Source organism: Puma concolor, chromosome A2, assembly GCF_028749965.1.
Source record: "Puma concolor isolate L17-30 chromosome A2, mPumCon1.1.hap2, whole genome shotgun sequence".
In the NCBI taxonomy this organism is placed as follows: Eukaryota; Metazoa; Chordata; class Mammalia; order Carnivora; family Felidae; genus Puma; species Puma concolor.
The window spans coordinates 24,961,310-24,979,636 of record NC_141668.1 but is presented as its reverse complement, the minus strand read 5'-3'; the positions used below and the strand labels follow the sequence as shown (position 1 = coordinate 24,979,636).

At 50.2% G+C, this 18,327-nt stretch overlaps 1 long non-coding RNA gene across 1 annotated transcript; it reads left to right on the top strand.

Moving 5' to 3' along the window:
• Positions 1-4,753: 4,753 nt before the first annotated feature.
• Positions 4,754-11,710, top strand: LOC147583075 (uncharacterized). Its single transcript, XR_015242777.1, has 3 exons — positions 4,754-4,892; positions 6,748-6,845; positions 11,371-11,710. It is a non-coding gene; the product is annotated as an uncharacterized LOC147583075 (long non-coding RNA).
• The last annotated feature ends 6,617 nt before the right edge of the window (positions 11,711-18,327 follow it).

The window sequence follows — 18,327 nt, the reverse complement described above, 5'->3', positions numbered from 1 at the left end:
AATTGGAATCCTGGATGGAGGGACGCAAGATTGGGAACAAACTGATCCCAGCAGCTGTGCTAAAGAGAAGACTGAGCTTGGGCCTTCTGCGTCCCCTGAACTGCCTAGCGCCCGCCCTTTCTTAGCCTGGACCTTCAAGTGCCCCCCTCCTGAATCTGGCGAACCACCCCCAAATCCTTCCAATAAAATCCTCATTGCTTTAGTTAAGCAGTCAATATTGTTGCTTGCTTCGGGATACAGAGACCTCTAGGGGCAGGAGGTGGGATTGCTTACCCCGGAGAGGGGGAGGGGGGCGGCTGGCCTGGGGGCTTGTTACCATCCCTGGGGAGGCTCACACAGCATCAGCCCCTAGGGGACAGGGGACAGAGCAGACGCCCCTAGGGGACAGGGGACAGAGCAGAGGGCGAGGACCACATACAAGGCCTGGGTTAGGGCCCAAGGAAACATTCCCAAAGGGGAGAACAACATTGGGATGGACAGAGCAGGACCTACACAATGTGGAGAAGTTTAAAATAAAGGAACACAGGGTCTTTGCTTTCTTTATCTGGGGATTTCCTTATCTGGAATCCTTCTACCCAGCCCTGGGGAGCTACTGTGCCTGGGCAGCCCAAGGTGGGGGACACGATCTGAGGCCTCCCCAGACCTGCTACCTGCTACAGATCACACCACAGCCACAACCTTCGAGAAACAAGGCAGCAGGAAGTTTCCTTCCTTATGCAGAAGCCGCCAAGAGGCAAGTGTAAGCCAACACCAACACATGAACTGGTGTGTGGCCCACACTGAGTTCAAAGGTGCTGAAGGATCCTAAGTGGGGCTGTGGGTTCACTGTGGGGATTCAGGAAGAAGGGCTGGGTGTATGGGGACCTGTAGCTATTGTCTCAGTGAGATCAACTGAGACCCCCCTCCCCCAGATGCAGCCAGACGTGAGTGGGAGAAGGCAGGATGGTGACAAAGTCTGCAGGGCTGACCAATGCCTGTGACTGTGAAACTCCCTCCCCTGGTGCTACCCTGACCTCCCATTCCCACCCAGCTGCTGGCTGGGCCTGACTTGGCCACCTGCCCCCCAACATGCTTGGGGGGGAATGTGTGTGCAGCTCAAGGGTGGCATCGTGTGGTCATAGTGAGGTAGTGCACCCCACAGCCTCCAAAGTGCTCCACTTCTAGGTCGCTCCACCAGCGAGACCCTGGGCTGGACTCTGCTCTAGGAGGGCAAGGTCTACAGATTTTCCCACAGAACCAGGGTTTCTTTGAGAAGCAGTCCTGAGAGCTGTAGCGGCTGAGAGGGATGGTGGAGAGAAGAGAGAGTGGCCACAAGGAGTGGTCACCGCCCTAGAAAGGCAGGCCCCCGACTGAGCCTAGGAGTGTCAGCTCTGGGGAGGCACCGGCTTGCTGCCTGTGCATTGTGACGTCTCTGCATTTGTGCGTATGTGTCCATCTGGCAATACGTTGTTTGACTGAAACCAGCCATGTTTGCGTGCCCCCTACCTAACCCACCCAAGCAGATGGGAGGTGTGCTGAGAGCCTGAGGGTTGAAGTCAGTCAACAAGGATGTGGGGGTGGAGGAGTAAGTCTGCTAAAAGGCTGAGCCTTTGGGAGAGGGAGGAAGGTGAGGGGGAAGTGGCCTGGAAAGGGCAAAAGAAAGTCAAGAAAGGAACAGGAGAGAGGGGGAGAGCGCGCGATGACATGGGAAGTCTCTCCAGGTGGCTGGTGTCCCCCAGCAGCACCCTGCGAGGCATCCTTCTGATCCACGCTGGGCCACCCTGCCGGAGTGACCTTGCACGGGTCTACTTCCTTCTCTGGGCTGCTACTTCTGCACCTGTAAAATGAGACAAAGTGCTGGATTCGTTCTCTCAGCCATCTCCTCCCCTCCCAGGCCACCTCCCCGGCAGGCGAGGATGGGGGCCCAGCAGCGGTCCTTGAGAGGGAGAGCCGTTGAGGGCACCGGAGGGTGTGCCGGCCGAGGGTGGGGGCAGGCTGAACGTGAACGCCAGGCTCTGGGAAGAAGGAGTCAGAGAAATTACCAGTAATGAAAACCTATAAGTTTCTCCAAAATACCATTTGAATAGAAATGTCAAGTGCACCTGGAGTTATTACACCCTGGAATCCGAATGACATATAGTCCGATATACCAACGTGATAATATCCCGAGCGTGTATGGCAATACGGCCGTGCATTAATCCTGCCTTTCTCCACCGGGAGCTTGCGCATCCCACGGGGCCTACAGAGCCTCCTTTGTTCTTCCCAGAGGTGGCTTCATGCCGATGGGGCCTGTGTAGTCGCAGCGGGAGGACCAACGTGCTCCCAGAATGGAGCTCTTGTGTCAGTAGCAGGGGCATGGACAGTTGTCACTTGGTGCTTTCATTTTTGCCCAATCTGGGGTGTGACCTAGTCCCCTGGAAGCTGCTAGGCCCGGCCACCAGCCCCCCCCTTCTCCACCACCCTCCCACTCTATCCTTTCCTTCTCCCACTCCTCCTTCCCCGTCTCTTCTTTCCCAGCAGCTAAGCCTTGTTCTGCCAAGGATACCCTCAGACATGGTTCTTCCCTTTGAGAGCCCCTACGGGTAGTGGGTACTCCTCCTGCTGGCTATGTTCCTTAGCTGCAGGGTTTGGGGCTGGGAAGGGGGAGCAGATCGTTGCATGAGCTGGAAGCAGCACGGTTAGTGGTTGGTGGGCAGGGGGCTTTCAGAATAGGGACAGAACATCCAGGCCAGTACAGCACCTCAGGATGGACCCTGGGCTTGTCGTACCTACAGCATAGCCCCTGCCCGTCCCCAGGATGTAAAGCCACGTTTGCTCTTAGAGCAGGAAATCTTCTGGACTCCTTTTAAGGAAGTGGGATTTTTAAGGTCAAGGTTGCACAGTTCGCACAATGCAGGAATCCCTTCCCAAACCCCATACTCCTGTGCTCAGCCTTGTAGGACAGCAGGTCTAGAAGTGTGGTCCCGGTATCAGCAGCTTCAGCATTACCTGGGATCTTATTAGAAATGCACATTTTCTGGGCACCTGGGTGGCTCAGTCAGTTGGGTATCTGACTTGATTTCAGCTCAGGTCAGGACCTCACGGTGTGTGGGTTTGAGCCCCACGTCAGGCTCTACGCGGACAGTGTGGAGCCTGCTTGGGATTCTGTCTCCCTCTCTCTCTCTCTCTGCCCCTCCCCTGTTCTCTCTTTCACTCTCAAAAATAAATAAATAAACATAAAAAAAAAAAAAAAGAAATGTACATTCTCAGGTCCCGGTGCCAATGGTTAGCGCTGGTGGGATCATGAGAGAGACTGGAGGAATCTAGAGGTTGGGAATAAAAAAGGCTGGAGATATCAAAGTAGCCAAGGAGTAAGGTTTTGCAAGGGAAACTTTGGGGGAAGGTAAAGAAAGAAGAAAGTAAACCAGACACTGGGCCTTCCCTCCGGGCAAAAGGGCAGCCGACATTTGGCAGGAGGCCCTCCGGGACAGAGGTGAGCCCTCCAGCCCCCGCGCCGGGAAGAGGTGCTGGGGAGGTCTGGGGGCAGCCTACTTTGAATGCTCTGGTTTTTCCAGATATCTGGATGAGGGAGACCAACTAATCGATTGCTCTGAGTCACGAGATCAGGAGGGCATGGAATAATTGCTGGAAAAATGCCCCTCCGGATGATATTTCTGCAACTAAGAAAAAGACATTTACAAGCAGTCTGTTGGAGATACAAAGAAGGGAAATTCTGACACAGAAAATGGAAAATCACAGCACCATATCCGTTACTGCTCATGTAAATGTGTGCGAAATGCCATGGGAAATTTCTTTCCTTTTTCCAATTTTGAAATATTTCAAACATACAGAAAAATATAAGGAGTAATATAACAAAAGCCTTGCACCCACCACCAGAAATAGCAAATGTGAACTTAGGGCCACGTTCATGTCGGATTCTTTAAAAAAAAAAAAAAAAAAAAATACACCCTTACGAACATGGCACAGTCCCCTTTGTCTCCCTTTTCCTTCCTCCAAAGATGCAGGAGCTATCCTAAAATTGATGGGTATTCTTCTTGTACATATGTTCATACTTTATCACATATGAATTACTCATACATGACACCTAGCAAGGTTTGGAGTGCTTCTTAATTTCCATAAGTGGTATCACGCTGAACCTATCACTCTGGAACTCACTTTTTTATCGCCTAACATGATGCTTCTAAGGTCTGCTCATGTGGCTGCAGGAAATCCAACTCATGCATTTTAACTCATGAATAACAATAAACTGTATAAAGAGACCACAATTCATCCATCAACCATTGGACATTGAAGTTATTTCTTTTTTTTTCTTTCTTTCTTTCTTTCTTTCTTTCTTTCTCTTTTTCTTTCTTTCTTTCTCTTTCTTTCTTTCTTTCTTTCTTTCTTTCTTTCTTTCTTTCTTTCCTTCATCATCTCTACACCCAACGTGGGGCTCGAACTTATGACCCTGAGATCAAGAGTCACCTGCTCTTCCGACTGAACTAGACAGGCGCCCCAACTGAAGTTATTTCTAATTTTTCACTGTCCCAAGTGATTCTGCAGTGAATATCCTTGAACTTGTTTTTCTAGAGTATGTCCCTGGAAGTGGTGCTGCTCGCCCTTGGGAGAAGGCATTCCCAGTTATAGACACGTTGCCAAATTGCTCACAAGCTTGGCTGGACCAGTTCACGCTGCCATCAACGTGGGTATGATACATCCTAACGCGTTCCTTATTCAGTGCGCTCCTGGGTTGTAGTCTTTCCTGAATGTAAAAGCAATTATAAAGATTTTCTCAAGTTCATTTCTGACTTTTCTCCTAACTTTACTTTCTCTTCAAGGCTTCGGTTCTTCAGACACAAATTCTCCTACCACTGGGGTTTTCCCGAATCTGAACCCAGTGGCCAAGAAGAGATGACTGGCATGGGCACCGTAAGGTGAAGTCGTGTGTGTGTTCGTTCGTGCGTGTGAGTCTGTGTCTGTATCTGTGTGTGTAGCTTTGTACCAAAGCCAACAGGAAGACGGACTGGGCAGGGTAAGTCTTTCACAATGTCTGCTCAACAATGCATAAAACCAGGAGAAGGGTACCCGGTATAACCTGGAATCTACTCTCATGCCCCGGATCCCTTCCGCTCCCTGTCTCATTTGGTATGGGTTAGGGAAAGACTGGTCACAGGACATCAACCTGCCGTTCTGTCTTTCCTGCTCCCCCCCCAACCTCCAAATACTTCCTAAGCCATGTAAACAGGGAAAGAGGTGTGCTGTGCAGGGGAGGGACAGTTCCCGCGTGCTCCATCTGGGGGAAAGGGCTGACTTTTTGGCCCTGAGCCGAAGAGCTCTCTGTCCGTGCCAAGGGCTGCCTCCTGCGTCTGGCCGTATAGGGTTGGGAGAACTGCCAAAATCCTAGCCTGGACAGTGACGATGGACAGCCTAGATCATGGCCACTGACCCTGACCCTCAAGCCCAGGGCCGTGCAGAAATGGTCTGGGCTGCCTTCCCTCCTGGGCCCTGAAGCAGGGAGCTTTCAAGGCCCCTGAAATAAACTTGGGAAGAGGGGGATAGATTGAAGGGACCTCCACAAAATCACCTGTCTCACACTAGAGGTATTTGAAGAGGAAGGAACCCAAAGTGAGCGAAAAGTTTCAGTTCACAATTCCGAGGAAGTACGGAGGGCCTTGATCCGAGGACTATTTTTGAATGGGAGTTTTTTTGCCCCCTTAATGCTTTAAGTATGGCCAGCATGAGGTGTTTGTTGGGGAGGGGGGGGGAGTACTGTATTTATCCTTCTTCAAAAATATGAAGCCTGAGACCCTTGGCTTTCTGGTTCCACAGAGTCTATTGGCCCTAAACAGCCTGCCCTCGCGGGCAACAGGTAGCTTACTTCAGGCTGGAGGATACCCTTATGCCAAGGAGGTCCCCAGGGGAGACCTCACCTCTGAGCCCTGGTCCACCGGCCAATGAGGATGGGCGGAGGTGACGTCACTACATCCTCTTTCCCAGCCCAGCCTGAGAGGATGGCACCAGCTGAGGACAAGAGCCAGTGTCAGTGACGGATGCCATGACCGATGTCGGTAGAGAAGTGGTGTAAGGCAGATGAGTCAGCAGCAAGTTTAAGCAACGAACAATTGCACCATGGGGTGTTTCTCAAATTCTTGTCTACTTTTAGAAAGTATGCAATACCATTCAGCTGAGCATCTTGATTCTGAAATAGCTACAGAAAATGTGAAAAATGCTGTGGGTGAAGATGTGCCCGCCCGTGCCTCTTTTCTAAAACAATAGTCAACAATTGTGCTGCGTGTCCCTCAGCAAGTCTTCCGACCTGGCTGTTCCTTCGTTTCCTCGTCTGTAACATGAGGGGAATGTATGAAAAATGTCTCTGGAGATTCCTTCCAGTCTAACATTCTGTGATTTGGTATCATGCTCACATTCTTAATCCTGGCTGGGTATACACAATGCCAAGAACACCAGCCAATTCAGTTGGTGTGGACAAAACGTCCTCTCCAATCAATTCTTTGGCACAGTGTCGATAAAACAACTAGTTAATTGACACAATTTTTCATTTCACAACTGGTTGCCCTGGCATCAGCTTGACCAGCGGTTCCTCCGCGGGGGGTGTCCTGACGGGCTGCATGTCTGGAGCAGTTATAAGGTGTGTCACAGGCAATTTGCTATTGCTAACGAACTACCGAGGTTTTGAAATGACTGATGAGTTTTTTATCAATTAGGACAGATTCAATGTATGCCTGTGATAATCTCTATCACTCACTTGCATTCTGATATCCTACCCCATAGGGAAGGAGAAGGGTTGGACCTCTAGCTTCCAGCCGGGGATTGCCTGTGGTCCTGAGCCAATCAGAGATGCCCACGGGAGGTTATCGTGTGTTGCACACGTGAGTATCATCCGTCACCTGCAACGTGGCATTTGAGGATGACTGATAGAAACCTCTGATACGTAGTTAGACGGCAAGCTTTGGAGACCCAGGCCCCGGAACAATCTGATCCGGATGGAGACGGCCGTCAGTATCCTATGATCCAGCTGCAAGCCAGTGGAGAAAGAAAGCGCTGAACAGAGTACAAAATGAGAGGCCTGCTCATTACGCCTATCTCTTGATCCAACAACTATTTCACCATAATCCGTTCAGAGTTGGAGAAGGGGAAAGGGGTGTGTGAAATCATGTTTATTGAGCATGTAGGTGCAAAGTCCTGTGTCAGATACTCATGGCAGATACTCAGTGCTACCCACCGTGTACTTTCTGTTCTTGGCTGGCCAGTGGGATTTGCACTTTGTGGTTTGGAATATTCATGTAATATTCGGCCCAGTGACTTGCAAGAACAAGCAATGTGTGTCAATTCAATGCCGCCGACCTGGACTGCTAGCTTTAGACCCTCCAGAGTCTCCCCTTCCTCTACCGTAGGGGCTGGCAACAAACCAGGGGCTGTTCCATCATCAGCTGACTCCTGGGGAGTCCCCAGGAGCAGAGTCCCCAGCCAACTGTGATGCACATGAATGACACATCACACGGGAGGATAACGTAAAACTTGGTTGATATAAGCCACGAAGATTTTAGGGTTGCTTGTTACTATAGCACGACCTAATTTTATGCTGACCGATGCGATGTTTTGTATTACACGGTAACGTAGTGGGAAAATGTGAGCTTTTGAGTTTAAGAGACTTGGCTCGAATCTTAACACTCACTGACCTTGAACAAATCCATAACTTCTCTGGGTCTCAGCCTTTTCATCTATAAAATAGTAGTTTTTGATTCCAATCTCGTGATGCGATTCGTTTTGGAAATGGTATTTATAAAATACCTAGCACAGGATTTGGCACATAATAGATGTTCGATTGTAATTATTTTAATTTTCACTGATTCCTCAAAATAGGCCAATGGGTAAACAGAGACCACAGGAGTATAAGAGGAAGGCTCATTAATTATTGATGTTTCAAATGCCATGATACGTTACGGGGGACACCGGCCAGGGACCCCAAGGGTAAGCGGATGTGTGAAGTTATCTGTGCCCACCCTCCCCCAAGCTCAGAGAAGCTCTAGAAAGGAGAAGAGGCCCCAAGGATACCATGTCCAATTTAGCCTTTCTATTGCCAGAGGAAAGGAGGATTTCACTTACAGAAGCGATTCTTGATAACTTCAGCATATAGAACAAGAGTACGGCAGTGGTGTAGGCTGGAACACTGTTAGTTTCACTGAAGCTTGTTATCCTATGAAGCAAAGTGCCAGCCAAGGTCTTTCCCAAAGGTCCAATGAGCTGAACTCTTCCCTCAGATCAGCTTATTAGTAGCATCATGCCCACTTCAGCCAGCTCACTCAGGACCCAGGAATAATCTGGAGAACAGAATACAGAGGAAGGGAGACGAAGAGAATACACATGGGGTGGAGGAGGGGGGATTGAGGGGCCCTTTGCCTCCTCCTGCTCCTGACCAAGCCTGGCCTGATACAGCAGCAGGGGCAGAGCCGGGGAGAAGGGGACAAACTCTACAAATCAGAGCCTGCCTGCCTTCTCCCTTCTTTCTTCTTCCTTCCTTCCTTCCTTCCTTCCTTCCTTCCTTCCTTCCTTCCTTCTTCCTTCCTCCCTCCCTTCCTCCATTCTTTCTTCCTTCCTTTTTTCTTTTCTTTCTTTCTTTCTTTCTTTCTTTCTTTCTTTCTTTCTTTCTTGAGCTAGTTTACCAAGGTATGCATAGCTTTTGGCAAAGCCATTTCTTTCATTGGTAAAGCTATTCCAGGGATAGGGTAAAAGAAATCAAGTTTGTCTATGGGAAGAAAATAGCCCTCTAAAACCTTAGACAGCTATGAGAAATAAAAACAAAAATAAACATAAAATAAAAATAATACTGATAAAAACTTTGACCAGATGGGCTGTGGCTTCAGCCCCTCTGTTGAGATGATGAAGTAAAAGCTTTCGCTGAAGTCAAAAAACTACATGTAAATATTGGCTTTTATAAAGCTGCAAGAGTCTGTAAAAATCCTCAGTGGAGTAGTGGTCTTTCACGGTTGTGGATTACAGGAAGCAGTCTCCAGCTGCCTAGTCTTGCAGAGGAGAGGACACTGGGGACTCAGCTGACTGCCCCATGCAGTGGGGCTGCTGGAGGAGGGACGCAGAGCTTTGAATCATCTATGGTTAGACTACATTGCGTCCCCTCAAAACTCCCATACAGGGGCGCCTGGGTGGCTCAGTAGGTTAGGTGTCGCACTTCAGCTCAGGTCATGATCTCACGGTTCATGACTTTGAGTCCCACGTCAGGCTCTGTGCTGACAGCTCAGAGCCTGGAGCCTGCTTCAGATTCTGTCTCCCTCTCTCTCTGTCCCTCCCCCACTCGTGCTCTGTCTCTGTCTCTCTCTCAAATATAAATAAACATTAAAAAATATGTTTTAAAATTCCTATCCTGGAGCCCCAACCCCAGATGTGACTGTATATGGAGACAAGGCCTTTAAGAAGGTAAAGTTAAATAAGGTCATAAGGGTGGGGCCCTAATCCAATAGGACGGGTGTCCTTATGAGAAGAGACACCAGGGATGTTCACACACAGAAAAAGCCATGTGAGGACACAGTGAGAAGGCGGCCATCTGCACTTCTCACCAGACATTTACCCTGCTGGCACCTTGGTCTTAGATTCCCAGCCTCCAGAACTGTGAGAATATAAACTTCTGTTATTTAAGCCACCCAGTCTGTGGGGATATGTTACGGCAGGTCTGGCCAACTAACACAATCTACGGAGAATCGCTTGTTTTCTGTTTTTTGTCTGCTTATTGATCAGTTTTGCGATGTAAGACACCTTTCCACAATTCTTCAGACCCTCTCAGCCCTGCCTGAGATTCTCAGTGGTGCCAGTCACCCCGCTGCGAAACCAAAGGGTAAAACCTCGCAGGCTGAGTCACAATATTGGCAGATTACCATAGCGGGGGAGGACGGAAGCTGAACACGGGAGAACTCAGCTCTCTCAGCCTCGGGCTGTAGGATCGTGGACAAACTCTCATCCCCTCTCTGCCTCAGTGTCCGTGTCTGTAAAATGGGGGCAAAAGTACCATCCTCCCTTACAGGATCACAGTGAGGATAAAGCAAGATAATGTGACAATAAGCCCATAGCACCTTGCTCAGGGAGCCATCCTTCCTGAAGCCCAGGCAGCCTGGTGGGGAGCCGGATCTGCTCGCCCTGGCAGCGGTGGGGGTCGGGGTACCTGGGAGGGTAGGATCTTTCCTCCCCGGTGACCCGCACTGGGCGGGGGAGGAAGTTATCTGGCTAGAACGGCTCTCTTGCCATCAAGACCTGCCCCCAGTTGAATTCTTCTCTCTCCTGCTTGTTCCCAAACAAGATGAGAACGTCCTCCTCTGTGGAGAACGTTGCGCATCTTCATAAATAAGATAATGAAGTAAGGCTTTCACAGACAGCCTGGTTCTCAGCAAGCCCTCAATAAACGTTAACGATTCCCGTCTACACACCTCCCACCAGCCGTTTTCACGCCACCCCTCAGTGCAATTGTGGTTACAGGGCTGAGCGTAATTTGCACCCTTTAGATAGGAATGGCACTGAGGAACTTTATTAATCAACTTGGTGCGGCTTTTCTAAGAGGGAAAGCTGTGTTCACGCCCACGTCTTCCCCAAGCTTTCCCGAACACCTGGGATTAAACAGGCTGAAGCCCACCCCCTAGTGAGTCCAGCCGAGGGGCGGCAAGGCCCAGCAGTGGTCCTTCCTGACCTCCTGATCTTCCTCACCACGTGGGCTGTTGGACAGCTCGGCTTTGTGGCTTTACTGAACTCCAGCCGGCTTGCCTCAGGGCTCTCGCGTCCTTCACCAGGACTGAGAGCACTCGTGACCGTGACTGGGAGGAGATAGAAACCAGCGCAGACAGGAGGAGATCTGCAGCCGGAAATGGCTCCACTGACAGGCGGACTGAACCCAGGGCGGGTTGCCTCACTGAGTCAAACTCAACGAGCTGCGACCTCTGGGCCGTGGTGCCGTGCGTCTGACACCCTGGGTTAGGCTGAAAAATGACCGAAAGCTCTTCCAGCACTTTTCTGCTTGAACTTCCCCGGGATCGTGCTGAGCACACGGGGATGCTCGGGTAGACGTCCCTTTTTGCTCTGTGTCACCTTCTGCTTAAAAAGTACTTTGAAAGCCATGTTCTGGGATGGCCTGCTTTGTACCCACAAAAGAGCAGGCTCTGCAGAGTCCAATGACATTAGGGGTCAGCTTACAATCTAACCTTGTCTGGGACCTGGTTGCCAAGGGACCTCTCAATGGAGATTAGAGATAACTAACTCCGCAAATAGCTGACACTGAGGAAGGAATTCAGGTAAGGAGACTCTTCCTGCTGATTCAGAAAAAGGCGGTCACAAGTTTTGAACATTCTAGAAACATCGCACCTCACTATAATTTACTCTCTCTCCTTCTCTCTGCAGACTACAAGGAAACAGGGCTAAGACAAAGACAAAAACAGAAGAAACCGAAGCCCTCTTCCGAGAAGTTATAAGGGGGTCAAGAGAGGTCCTTAATTGAACACTGGAGATCAAGGCTGGAGAAAAGCCGAAGACCAGGACCCTTGACAAATCCGATCCAATTTGGCACACAGCTAAGAAAGTTAAAAGACTCAGAGTCCGTGAATTCTCCAGAAGCCTAAGGAGGACCAGGCTTACACTAAATAAAGGACCCCAGCACGGGTAACGAAGACACCGGTTTACGCCTAGGTGCTGGCATTTCTCTGGCTTTCACCCCAACTGCATATCTTATTTAAAAATAATATGTTTAATTCTTTGTTCTTGGCTACTTTAATAAAAAGCCTTGTTTTCATTTATTGAAAGAATACCAGTGCCACTGATATCTGAAGCACACTTCAATCACTAATGCCTTCGGGGAACTAAGCCCAGCTTATCACTGATGCCTTCGGGGAACTAAGCGATTCAAGCCCAGCTGCCTGGTGGCAGTTTGGTCTACGCACACAGACGAACCTCAAAAGGCCTAGACAATCTGTGTTCAAGAGAACGGTTGTTCTGTTCTGTGTTGTCAACCCACAGAGTTCTGGTAAATGCCGTAATGTTTGACCAGTACTCATTAATAAACCCCACCCTGGCAGGGAAAAGATTTTAAAGCCTGAAAATACGGATAGCCAATGTTCTAACCACGAGTGAACTGACCGTCAGGGGGAATGGGACACAGCATTTCCCTGGGGTGATGCTCCCGAGCCTTAGGAAAAATGGGAGTAATCCGTCCAGGCAATAGGGCCACAGGGAGGCCCAGGACTTCTGGCAGATGCTCTTCCTCTGGCTCCATTTGTTTAGGTGGAAGGGACGACAGGAATGTTCCCTAAAATCCTCGCACACACAGAGCGGTGTAAGTTCTGTAGCAGAGACGGTGGGGACGTTCTGTGCAAAGTGAACTCCGACTCCTTGCAGGTTCCCAGAGCCCAAGCAAGATCCTTGGGGTCCTGAGATACCCTGGGGCAGCTCCTTGGCTCGGAGATGTAGACAAGGAAACACTGGGATCCCAACAAAGAGATAGAAAAGTACCCGGTGTCAGAAACACATCTTTCTCACCAGATATCCACGTACTCGTCCACACTCCCAGCTCTTTTACCATCTCTCGCGAGAGAGATGTCAGGGCAGGATGTGGAGTAGAACTCCTCCAGCAGCCTGAGTTCACTGCGCGCGAATACGAGAGGCCTGGAGGTGCTAAGGCGGAGCCCCCGCGGCGGAACCCGGCCGGATCTATGTTTCCCCATCGACCTTATCGATCCATCCATCCTCCCATTTGACTCCTCTTTCACTCGAAAGGGGGCTGGAACAGTTGGAAAGGTGTTTAGCCTCAGCAGTGTGCCCTCCCCTTCCCTGCACCCCCAAGGACCCCAGCCACCCTTTGCTGTGATTTTTAATTTCGTGTGTTAACCGGGCTGGGCCAAGGTGTCCGGGTAGTTGGTCACACCTTACGCAGGGAGGGGAAGGGCGTTCTGAGAAGGTGTTTTTGGGTGAAGTCAACATTTGATTAAGTGGACATGGAGTAAAACAGACTGCCCTCTATAATGTGGGTGGGCCTTGTCTAATCAGTTGAAGGCCTGAACTGCAGAAAAAAACAAACAAAAAAACGACCAACCATCACCAAGACAAATTTCTCCAGCAGACAGCCTTCAGTCTTGAACTGGAACATCTGTCTTTCTGGGCCTCCAGCCTGCCAGTCCACCCCGCAGATTCTGAGCTTGTCAGCCTCCATAACCACATGAGCCGATTCCTTATTATATTACCCTTTTGGTTGTGTTTCTCTGCAGAATCCTTACTAATACATTTGCCCACAGGAAAGTAGAGTGGGTCCCTGGGCCCAAATGTGGAGAAGGGATGGGAGTCCAGCCAGGAACATTTCAAAGGGGCCAGGAGCCCAGACCATCCGTGAGCTGCTTCCGTCCTTCATTTTCCAAAATATGATCTGTCCCTCCTCCCGCCCTGCTGACACCTACACCTTTTAGCAACCAGTGTGTCAGTGGCTTGGGGCTTTAGGGCATAGCTCCCCAAAGCCTGTTTGCTGCAGGTCACAGCCTCCTTCTTTCTGTGGGCCTGGCCCAAAAGGAAGGACTGCTCTTGGGCTGCAGAGCAGGGACTTCGGTGGTCGGGAGACATGGCTAGTTGTTAACCAGTCCAACCGCAGGATCAGGAATGACAGCATTCGCCTCTCCTGCACACTGGGCTGCCGGAGGATGAACAGAGAATCACAGACGTGAAGTGCTCCGTAAACGGGAAGTGTGATGCAAATATGAAGTGCTGTCACCCCAGAGTCACTCGTTTCACAAGCCCACTGTCTGCCAAGAGCTGTGCCGGGAAAGCCCAGGATGAAAGATACAATCTGTTCTCAAGGAGTTCTAGGGGCTGAGATAGACCAACAGACAAGGGAGTCTAATAGGGTGTGGGTGTGCCTGGGAGACCCGTGTCCTGGGTGAGACGGTCATGGTCCCAGAAGAGGGACTCCTTCCTCATCCCAGAGCAGTGGAGGAGGGCTTCCTGCAGGAGGTGACCTTTCTGAAGGATGGGCAGAATTTAGCCAGATGAGGAAAAAGGGGAAGGGTGTTCCGGGCAGAGGAACCTGCATGTGCAAAGGCACGGAGGCATGAGAGCTGACCCGTCTGGAGTTATGGCCCCCGGCCGTCAGCAGCCAAGTTTTGGGCCAGGAACATGAGGAACAGAGGACGAGGGTACAGCCTAGGGGATGTGGAGAGGCAGGTGGAGGCTGCTTCCTAGTCCCATGAGGACGAGGCCCTGTCAGTACACCATCCCACTGTCAAAGACCCTCCCCTCTCTGCTGACACTGGTTACGACCAAGAAAGCGCCGGACTGCCTCACAGCCATGGCTTCCAAGGTAGAATCTCACGGAAACCTCCCTCAGCATCAAGGGCAAGAACACAAACACACACACACACACGTTAACACTCAGACAGCAAAACATGTCCAGAGACGCACATGGGGGCAAAACTTTAGGATCCTGACCATAATTGCCTAACACAAAAACGACACACCCCCCACACACTCACAAACTAAAAATGCAAGGTCCTACTCAGAACTTGCCGACACAAAACGAGCGGCTGGGCTGTTGTAGTCCCTGCCCCTCAGAACAGTCCCGCCCTCCCCACTGTACCCCCTACAGAGCCCAGAGCCACCCACTGCTCCTCCAGTCAGCAGTCCCAGTTCGGATCCCACAGCCCCATTGCCCCCCCTCGCTCCCCCCCCCCCCACAGGGATGGCCCCGCCGGGTTCTTGTCACAGTGAACACTGGGAGCCGGAGAAGCGTAAGCAGCAGTTGATGCTGTGCTTTGCAACCCCCTCAACCCTTCAATTTTTTTTTTTTTTTCTGGAGAATACTTAGCAGTAAAGCCTAATTTATGAAGTCCCTAAAGATTTGAACTTTCCGCAGAATTGGCTGCAGTTTCTAGTGGGTTAGAGTCACACTGGAGTGGAGCAGAAGGCAGGAGCTCAGGAGCTGTGGTGGGGGGCGGGGGGGACCGGGAGGAGCCACAGTCTGGGAGCCACACACCAGGCCAGGGTCCCCCAACCATCTTCCTCCCCAGCAGGGAGCTGAGAGTCCCCAAGAGCATGCTGGGGGCGCAGGGGGAGAGTGTGACGCGGGGCGGGGGATGAGTCCAGGAAGGCAGAGGCCCCCCCACCCCCACCCTGAGATCTGTGGTTTGCGAGACCACTCATCACTGCTAACACCCTAGACAAATCCAGAAACTCCCCAAGCGCGTCCACCCTTCTCTCCCTCCCCGGGTCGCAAGATCAAGCATAGTTTTAAGACTATTTCTCAGATTTTGCTCAGGTCTGGGGCCACACCTGCCCTGGGCCCTGGGGTCGAAGATTCACATACCTTCCCCCATCAGGTACCACCTGAGGGCAAGGCCGAGATCTGCCGGGCAGGTAGGAAGAAAAAATGAAAAGCCAATTCTCCCCGTTGAGAAAACAGCAGAGACTTCCCCACTGCCACTCCTCTCCCTTGTCTTAGAGCATTTACTTTCGGAGATTCACAATTGCAAGGGCTTTCTCTGTCTCTCTGAAATGTATGTAAATCTTTTCAGAAGCTAAATAAGCCTCTTGCCAGCTTTATGACCCAGGCCTGCCTTTCTCAAGGACCCTGGATCCGTTTCTTTGAAATACAGTCATCCGGGAAGAAGACATCGCCCCATCTCCTAGTTTCTGTGGGAGGGTCGGACCCTAACTTGGGCTCCAAATTACAAAACCAGCTCTTGTCATAAAAAGGCGAGATGTTTCCTTTCCTTGGAATAAAAGCAATTAGCAAACACAGATGGCCACCCCCAAAGCCAGGTGAATCGGGGAGGAACTCTGCGTGACAAATGGTGCTGTCACCCGATGGGTGATAGCTACTTATATAACAGGGCGATTTCTCTCCGTCTTTGCAAACTTTTAGCAGATTGCCTGTGATGGGCATCAGGCTCTGGTTTAACGCTAATTCAGTAAGAAACCTGGTTTTCTTTCCCTTCTTCCTCTGTGGAGAGGTTTGCTGAGTTCCGAGGAGATTTTGTCCCCCTCTTTCCTAAAGAGAGTTCGGGACAAGGCCCAGCCTGGGCAGAGAAGGGAGGCCAAGGAGGCAGTTTGAGCAGGGGAGGGAGGACAGAAGGATGGAGAAGCCGGAGACCCGGGGCCCCCCAGCCCCAAGCCTGCCCTCCTCACGAGGCCCTTTGCCCTGGGTTCTCAGAGCTCTCCTTTTGTTTCCCCCGTCACAATCCTGTTGAGCAGTTCTCTCCCGCTTTGCATACAAAGCCCAGGCACGATAGGTGCCTGGTGGAGGCTGCAGATTCCTGGGCTCTCTTTCCCCGAGTCCCCTTTGTTCGCACCGAGAGACTCATTCATCTGGACCTCGTTCATGACCATTTTTTTTCCATCACTTTTCTACGCAAAGACTAAAGTGCACTTTGCTTTTTCTGTGAAGAAAGATTATGTCGAGTAAATTTGTCAACGAATTTGCGGGGAAGCATTTAATTGACTTGAGTAAAGACTTTTCCCGAGCATTTAATGATGTCTTTGCACACTGGATTGTTGGATGTCGAGCCTTCTCTCCTTTGTCTTTCCTGCCCACAGCTGGCTAGGAAGCCACAGAGGGTGGTTCCCCGTCCCCTGGTCTCTGACCTGCTCCGGCTGGGGCCCCTAGGCTGCCTAAGGGCCTGGAGAGGCCATTTGGTTCAAGCCTCTGGATTCTAATTCTCAACACAGGCCAGGCCACACTTTTCTCCATCACCTTGGGAGCTTTAAAAATGCACGTGCCTAATGCACATGTCCCACCCCGGAATTTCTGCCTTCATTGGGTGGTGCCCAGGGCAACCGTCTGGCTTAAAAGCTCCTGAGCTGTTCTAAGGTGAGAGGGGTGAGGGCTGAGAGGCAGCGTGGCACAGGTCAGGCCGTCTCTCTTAGGCCGCTCATTAAAGCACCTGGGTAGCTCTCAAAAAATACCAATGGCTGGCACCAGGCCTAGCGATTGTGACTTTTTTAGGCTCAGTTCAGACCTGGGCACCAGGAGACACTGATAGACAGCCAGGGCGAGAGCCATCCCGGCAGGGAAAAGAACCCTGACTACTGAGACTGATCACGACTAGAATCGGGGCTCTGCTGGGCGACTTTGAGCAGGTTGATTAACCTCTCTGAGCCTCAACTTTCTCATTCTCAACATCGGAATGGTGTTGCCCACCTTGCAGTTACCCACCTTGAAGCTGACATCTTGGGGGCTTTCTCCACGCTCCTGGCACTGCGTGGGTTAAGTATCTCAGTAACTCTCTCTCTCTCTTGCAAATTTACTGTCAGTAATCAACTGTACTACCAGTAAAAATTCAGTTTGTATTAGTACAAGGGGCTGCTTTTTGAGATGGGGAGCAGAGGATGCCAGGGCCTGCTGTCCTTCCAGTCTTGGGGAAGTGTCATGACAGTGGCTCCTTATCTGAAAAAAAAAAAAGAAAAAAAACCCATTCCATGGTGCTGGCACTTCTGAATCAAATTTCAGCTCATCAAATCCTCCCCTGCAATTTACCAGGAGAACTCTTGGCACATAGTTAAATTCCTGTATGCTTGATGGTTAAGAAAGGCACTCTTTGCTATTAGAAATAATCGTATTTGTATCACAATATAAATATGAAGCAGCTTGGCTCAGGGAATGAGCCTCAAACTTAAAATCTGATGACACCGGGTCTACACCATTTGTGTGCCTTTGGCCGAGGTCCCTCACCCCCTCCAGCTTCCATTTGCTCCACTAAATTTTAATTTTATTTTATTTAAAAAATTTTAATCTAATGATTTATTTTTCATAAGTTACATCTAACTTAGCTAGCACATGGTGCAACAATGATTTCAGGAGTAGATTCCTTAAGCCTCTCACCCAGTTAGCCCATCCCCCTCCCACAACCCCTCCAGCAACGCTCTGTTCTCTGTATTTAAGAGTCTCTTCTGTTTTGTCCCCCTCCTTGTTTTTATATTATTTTTGCTTCCCTTCCCTTATGTTCATCTGTTTTGTCTCTTAGAGTCTTCGTATGAGTGAAGTCATAGGATTTTTGTCTTTCTCTGACTGACTCATTTCACTTAGCATAATCCCCTCCAGTTCCATCCACGTAGTTGCAAATGGTAAGATTTCATTCTTTTTGATTGCCGAGTAATACTCCATTGTGTATATACATATATATATATATATATATATATATATATATATATATATACACACACATACATACACACCACATCTTCTTTATCCATTCATCCATCGATGGGCATGCATTTGGGCTCTTTCTATACTTTGGCTATTGTTGATAGTGCTGCTATAAACATGGGGGTGCATGTGTCCCTTCGAAACAGCACACCTGTACCCCCTAGATAAATGCCTAGTAGTGC